Source organism: Colobus angolensis, unplaced genomic scaffold (assembly GCF_000951035.1).
Source record: "Colobus angolensis palliatus isolate OR3802 unplaced genomic scaffold, Cang.pa_1.0 Scaffold498, whole genome shotgun sequence".
In the NCBI taxonomy this organism is placed as follows: Eukaryota; Metazoa; Chordata; class Mammalia; order Primates; family Cercopithecidae; genus Colobus; species Colobus angolensis.
The window spans coordinates 198,794-205,984 of NW_012118465.1; the positions used below are offsets into that span (position 1 = coordinate 198,794).

Genomic DNA, 7,191 nt, shown 5'->3' on the forward strand with positions numbered 1-7,191 from the left:
TGGCTATTACTAAAAAGGCAAAAAATGACAGATGCTGGTAAGGTTGCAGAGAAAAGGAATGCTCATACACTGCTGGTGGGAATGTAAATCAGTTCAGCAATTGTGGAAAGCAGTGTGATGTCTCCTCAAAGAACTTAAAACAGAAGTACCATTCGAGACAGCAATCACATTATTGCACATATACCCAAAGGAATATAAGCCGTTTTACTATACACACACGTACACACATATGTTCGTAGCAGCACTGTTCACAATAGGAAAGATATGAAATCAACCTAAATGACTATTAATGGCAGGCTGGATAAAGAACATGTGGTACATATACACCATGAGATACTATGCAGCAATTGCAAATGAAATAATATCCTTCGTAGCTACATGAATGCAGCTGGAGGCCATTATCCTAAGCAAATTCACACGGAATCACGAAACTTGAGCAGACAGCACTGTCCTGTGGGCACAGCCCCCTGCCTCACCATCTTCCTGTCACAATATGAGGACTTTCATTTTTCTCCTTTTTCTCTTTCTTTTTATTTTTCTCTTTCTTTCTTTGTTTCTTTCTTCTTTCTTTCCTTTCTTTTTTCTTTCTTTCTTTCTTTTTCTTTCTTTCCTTCCTTCCTTCCTTCCTTCCTTCCTTTCTTTCTTTCTTTCTTTCTTTCTTTCTTTCTTTCTTTCCCTCTTTCTCTCTTTCTTTCTTTTTTTTTTTTTGAAGGAGTCTTCTCTGTCACCCTGGCTGGAATGCAGTGGTGTGATCTTGGCTCACTGCAACCTCTGACTCCCAGGTTCAAGCGATTCTCCTGGCTCAGCCTCTTGAGTAGTTGAGATTACAGGCGTGTGCCAGCACGCTTTGCAAATTTTTGTATCTTTACTAGAGATGGGGTTTCACCATAATGACCGGGTTGGTCTCGAACTCCAGAACTCAGGCGATCTGCCTGCCTCGGCCTCCCAACGTGATGGGATTACAGGCGTGAGCCACCATGCCTGGCCTTGAACTTTTCTTGATCATGGAAACAGACAGATATCAGGGAGGAGTGAAATGAGTGCTGGGAGCTGTCTGAGCTCACTCCTCTGCTTTTTCAATCTTGTTTCAAGTCACCTAATCCATAAAAATAAACGCAATTTTGCCTTACCAGGCACAGTGGCTTCTCTCATGGTCAACTGATTCAATGATAGAACAAGTAAGAAGGAATGAATGGACTGTTACTTGTGCTTCTCAGCTCAGGCTTACGAAGAGGTTGTCTTTGGTGTTCACATCTCCTAAGTTCACTGTGCACTTCATCTCCCCTCTGCTGCACTAGCGCCCAAGTGCATGTGATGCTTCAGCCTCATTATTCAAAGCTTCATTCCGAAGTCTGTTGAAGTTAAGAGTAACCTTTACCAGTGGAAATGTCACTAAATAAAAAGAGGCCTGAAATTCCTCTAGCTTTCACATTTTCTCTACTTTCTCTCTAAAATATGTCAAAGGAAACCTATTTCCCCTTGATTATCAGGTTCTACAACCCCAGTCCACACCATAGGACACTTTGTTCAAAGTTTGTCCTGAACCATAATAAGAAATAAATGGCCACATGGTCATCATTTTTTTCAATTTAATGCAACAGTTATCATGCCAATTCTTTGAATTAAGAACTATCAACCAGAAAACCCGGACAGGAGTGAATAAAAACAACGTTTCAACCTTGTCTCTACCTGTAGTAGTCATCTTTCAGATTCTCCTGTTGTGTTGATGGGGTAATAACGTCTTACACATCGGGGTTTCAGGGCCTCAGCACAAATCGCTGGTGAGACAGCGATTTGCCATTACAAGGGTTTGTATTTTGACTTTCCCTGACTAGTAATGGGTTTTCTCCTTTCTGTAAGAACAGCTGCCCCTGGACACATGACAACATCATGAACATACCTTGCTTCACCTTTTTTTTTTTTTTTTGCTATAGTCAAGTTGCTTCTTCCAGTGCTAAATCATGGAAGGATTTCTTGACCCTGATGACAGCACTCAGAAATCTTCCACGAGTTGATTCTGACAGAAATGTGACTGAAAAGAAAGGCAAATGCATATACAGGAAAACTACCACTGTCCTCTGGATGTTGGGTTAGGTGCACTGTTCTCATTTTATATGCATTGTTAATCCAACCACTCACGTGTGGTACTATGTTAGTGGTTCAGGAGGGGTTATGCTACTTGGCAAGCTGAATGCTCAGAAGAGCCACAGGCATGCAAGCCTCATTAACTGAAATTCATATTGTTGAGTTCATGCATGGATTTCTATGGTTCACGTGACTTCCTAAAAATTTTGGGAAAGATAACAGACTGAAGACCAAGCATTTGATCCTCTTAATTATTAACAGCTGATCCTCAGTAATGGAATAGAGACAAATATTCACTTGGGAAGCATTTATTTTTGATCTTGACATATTTTCAAAGATCCAGTCATAGCTCTTCCAAACCAACTTTATCTCCAGTCCTTCAGTTCTGTTTCTTCTGAGGCCTGATGATCTCTGCAAACCAATAGCTAATGTCATGGAATTGCTAATCTCTCATTGCAAAGTGTACAGTGACTTCACACTTGGAGTTTACCCACTATTGTAACTTCGAGTCTCCCAGGGCATCCTTGACAACAGCAAAGTTGTGACATCACTACAGCATCCAGGTATGAGATCTCCATCCAGCATGGCATCAGTGGGGGCATACACATGATTGGACTTCCATAGGATGTAATGATTAAATTTTAACTTTAGGCCGTTATCCCCATTTATACCCTTTACCCCTCCACTTGAGTTAGAAAAATATTTTAAGGTGTAAATGGCCATTAGGTGAGTGTTTTATAAGTAATGGCTATAAAGGAAAATGCTGTAGCCAGAGTAGATACTATACCAGGTCTTGGGCACCAGTATTTTTATGGAGGTAAACTGAAATAACCTTCACAGATTTAATTTTTATATAACTATTTTGTAAATATGCACGTGTTACTTCTATATATGTATATGTATATATACTTAAATAGCCTTACTTAGATATAAATATGTGTACATATAAGTATCTGCAGTCAATAATATTTCAAAAATATAAACGCACCAATATGTATGTTATACACACTGAAATACGTACATTTTCCCCAAGTGATATCAATTTCATAGTTTTTATTGGTAGTAAGTTTTAATGTTTTAAATGTTGTCTTAGTATCTCTATATATGGATTAATAAATATTCATATTTATGCCATCAATTTTAATAAAATGCATCTATCTAAATAGGTAGATGTATAAATACTGTATTGATCAGTTTTTGCACAAAAATTATTGACAATCAAATGCTTAAACTCTCAGTGTCTTATACACTAGGTATTTATTTTCACATTCCTAAATGTTCATTTTAATAATCAATTGGCTGATCAAGGCAGAGATCAGCTGGTTGGTTTGGCTGCAGGGAACTGAGCTTGTCTCCAGCCTATGGATTGCATTTATCTGAGGCCAAGGCTGAAGGACACTGACTACTCACAGCAGAAGATTCTTGTGGCAGATCTCAGGAGTAGACAACATCCCAAACCAAGCTGACCTGATACAATTATAATAGTCCAAGAATCTCTAACATAGGTACACACAACTTTAATTGATTCTTTCACTTGGCAATTATTAAAGTTTCTAAAAATTTTTACTTCAGTTAAACATGAAGTTATTTGTTTATTCCATGGGTATATAACTATGATTTTCACCCTTTGAAATCTTCAAAATGTTTTCAAATGCAATGTTGCATTAATTGGAAAGTAAAGCTGGGTGTGCTTTCAACATGTGAGCCTCCATTGAAAATTTCTTAAATGTCCTCATTGAGAAAAAAATACATCTCTTTAGCGAAAATATCACCTAAAACACACCTTGTTAAGCTTTATATAGATCACCTGTTACCGTGTTAAAAGGAAGATTCTCTTTCAGGTAATTTGAGGTGGGCGTACAATGTATCATACAAAACACCCTCTCAGTATTGCTGAGGTGCTGTTGGGTTCTGGATAATTTTGAGTAGCAAAGGACTTTCATATTAAGGGGAAAAATGCTCTATCCATGTTTAGGATTTCTCTTGTTGTTTTCCTTTTTGTCAAGGAAAAAGTTTGCCAAATGATTGCTATAACTATCTATCTATCTTTTTGTTTTGTTTTGTTTTGTTTTGTAGAGAAAGAGTCCTCCTATATTGCCCAGTCCAATCTCAAACTCCTGGGATGATGCAATTCTCCTGCCTTAGCTTCTCAAAGTGCTGGGGATTACGGGCATGAGCTACCACACAGAGTCTTACACTTTATTTCATACAGTTTCCTGGTGTTTCTGTTTCATCTGTGGCTTAATGAAGTTTTCTTGCTATGAATCCAGACTTGCTGGTAAGACTTGAAAGCACATTCGAGTGTATTCTGGGACAATCTGTAACTGGCAAAGTTTTGAGCCTTGTGGAAAGAGTAACCTTACTAACTTGTCAGCTGTCAATTCCCCGTCACTACTATCACTTCTGGAAGCACATTTTCCAAAACCCGTTTTCTCTCTACGGTTTCTTTAGAGATGCTTAACCAGAGGTGCTCCCAAGAGATTGGGAAGTCAGAGTAGTGGATTCATGTACTCTGATACCTGAAGTAAAACACGTGGAGTTGTGTGTGCACTGGACAATCACCTGGAAACGTGTTGCAGGCAGCTGAGAGCATCAACATCCTCAGCTGGGGCTTCCCAGACAGGTCTGAGGATCATCACGCGGGTACTCAGCACATACCACCAGGAGCAGGTGCACTCTGACTTCTGCAGGAGCATCTGAGAATCCCCTGTCTAGTGGCTGCTTCATGAATAACATACAATAGGCTTCGAAAAGACTGTGGTTTGGACTAATTTATTCAACTTGAACAATTTCTCCTTGAAATACCGAGAATAGCTTCTCTTTTGCTGTATGAATTCCAATTATCCCATAACACAGACTCCTCAGGTGGACTTATCTCTCTTCCTTATTCAATCAGGACAGGCATTGTCCCATCTCTCTGCTGGGGATGAGGGCAAAAGAGGCTTAGGGTTCAGAGGAGCCTCCCTGACCCCCTCTACAAAAGGCTCCGTGACTTTCAAAACCTGACTGAATTTGCGAAATGCTCTCAGCAGCAGACGGAGGCACCAGGAAGAGCATCTGGGGTGGCTCAGCCTCACACATCTGCTTCCTTGGGAGTTTATGTTATGACTTGTAACACTGTGGGAGGGGTACTGTAACCATGCTGACAATAATAAATTGCAACATCTTCAGGCTGCAGACTGCTGATGGTGAAAGTGTAATCTGTCCCAGATCCACTGCCACTGAACCTTGACGGGACCCCTGTTTCCAAATTGGATGCGTAATAGATCAGGAGCTTAGGGGCTTTCCCTGGTTTCTGTTGATACCAATTTAAATAGTTGCTAATGCCCTGACTGGCTCTGCAAGTGATGGTGACTGGCTCTGCAAGTGATGGTGACTGTGTCTCCTACAGACGCAGACAGGGAGGATGGAGACTGGGTCATCTGGATGTCACATCTGGCACCTGAGATTGGAAACATAAAAACAAATATTCTTAATATGAATCATGTTATCAGAGGACTTCCCTGAAGTTCCAGCCAGAACTGAGCACACTGACTGAGTAAATTCCTAGTGTTTTCCTTCCTTACCTGGGAGCCAGAGCAGCAGGAGCCCCAGGAGCTGAGCGGGGGCCATCATGTCCATGCTGTGTCCTGACTGGGACTGACTCTTGCACAGGGTGTGACCAGCCTATTAAAAAGTCTTCAGGGCAGGAGGCCGCACTCTGGAACATGCAAATCAGCAGGGGATGGGGCAGGCTGGGCACACCTGCAGGGCTGGCAGATCTCAGTAACTCAGTACAGGGGCAATGTCCCCAGGGTCCCAGGTCATACCAGGGCAGCATGGATTTGTCAGAAGATAATGTATTTCTCTCTAGGGCCACTGTTGTGACAAGAGATATTTTGAGGGAAAAAAAAATCAATCTTTTCCCCACAAAAAGACAGATTTAGCTACAATATTAGCAACAAAATATTTATGAGATATGCAGCCTGAGTTAAAAAGTTATAACACCCCAGATGACTATAAAATTTTGATAAACTGCACTGATAAAGGCAAGAAGAGAAGTTTCACTTTGCTTGCATCAATTCTTTCCCCAAGTTTTGACAGCCCATCCCCAAGAGAAATTGCAGCTTCTCTAGGGTACAGGGGAAGAGGAAGTAAGACAAATGTCCAATGTCCATGGCCTTTCACTGTACTCCATGAGTGGCTGGCTTCTGCCCTGACTCATACAGAGAACTGAAGAAGTCTGTATGAGATAGCTGCAGCCAGTATGGCTCTGTAAGATAGGACAAAGGTGCATAACGGAGGCTTCTTTCCCAGCAGGGAGGTGATAGGTGGAGTATGCTCCCAGTATCCCAGGGGTTTCAGTGCATTGCCAAAGGGCTGGTTTTTATCTCACCTGACATGGAGTGCTGATGGAACAAACACAGCCAGATCCTAAAGATAGCATAACATTAAAGACTCTTGTGCAGATGAGGAACAGGGGACTGAATGCCTGGGGCGGCTAGGAATAAAGGCCCAACATGTGTAACCATGTTGACAGATGAAGGTCTTTCCCAGTCAAAATTACTTCTTAAAGGCTAGAAAGGAGGCTATTTCTGCAAAGGCTCAGTTACCAAAACAAGGCTATAAGAAACAAGAAAAATGAGAAAATCAAAATACAATCAAAAGAAAAAAACGTATTTTCATTAAATGACCCAAAAGAAATGAAGAACATGAATTATCTGACAAATAATTTTTTAAAATAGTCTTAAAGAAACTCAGTGAATCATGAGAGAACACAGAAAGACAAGTAAATAAAATCAAGATAATAATACATGAACCAAAAAAAAAAAAAAATACTAACAAAGAAATAGAAACAATAAAGAAGAACCAAACAGGAATTTTGGAGTTGAAGAATATAACTAAACTAAAACATCACTGGAGGAATTTAACGGCAAACTTGATTAAGCAGAAAAAAGAATCAGTGAATTTGAAGACAGACTGAAAATATCATCAGAGAAGGAAAACGAAAAGGAAAGATAGACTGAAGAACGTTTAAGAGAATTGTGAGACACCATCAATTATACAAATTAGAGATGCCTTAGAGGGAAAAAGGAAAAGTGGAAGAAAGCTTATATGAAGAAATAA

At 40.2% G+C, this 7,191-nt stretch overlaps 1 pseudogene; it reads right to left on the bottom strand.

The window, feature by feature from the left end:
- Positions 1-5,182: 5,182 nt before the first annotated feature.
- On the bottom strand, positions 5,183-5,725 carry LOC105524309 (annotated as a pseudogene).
- Between the last annotated feature and the right edge of the window lie 1,466 nt (positions 5,726-7,191).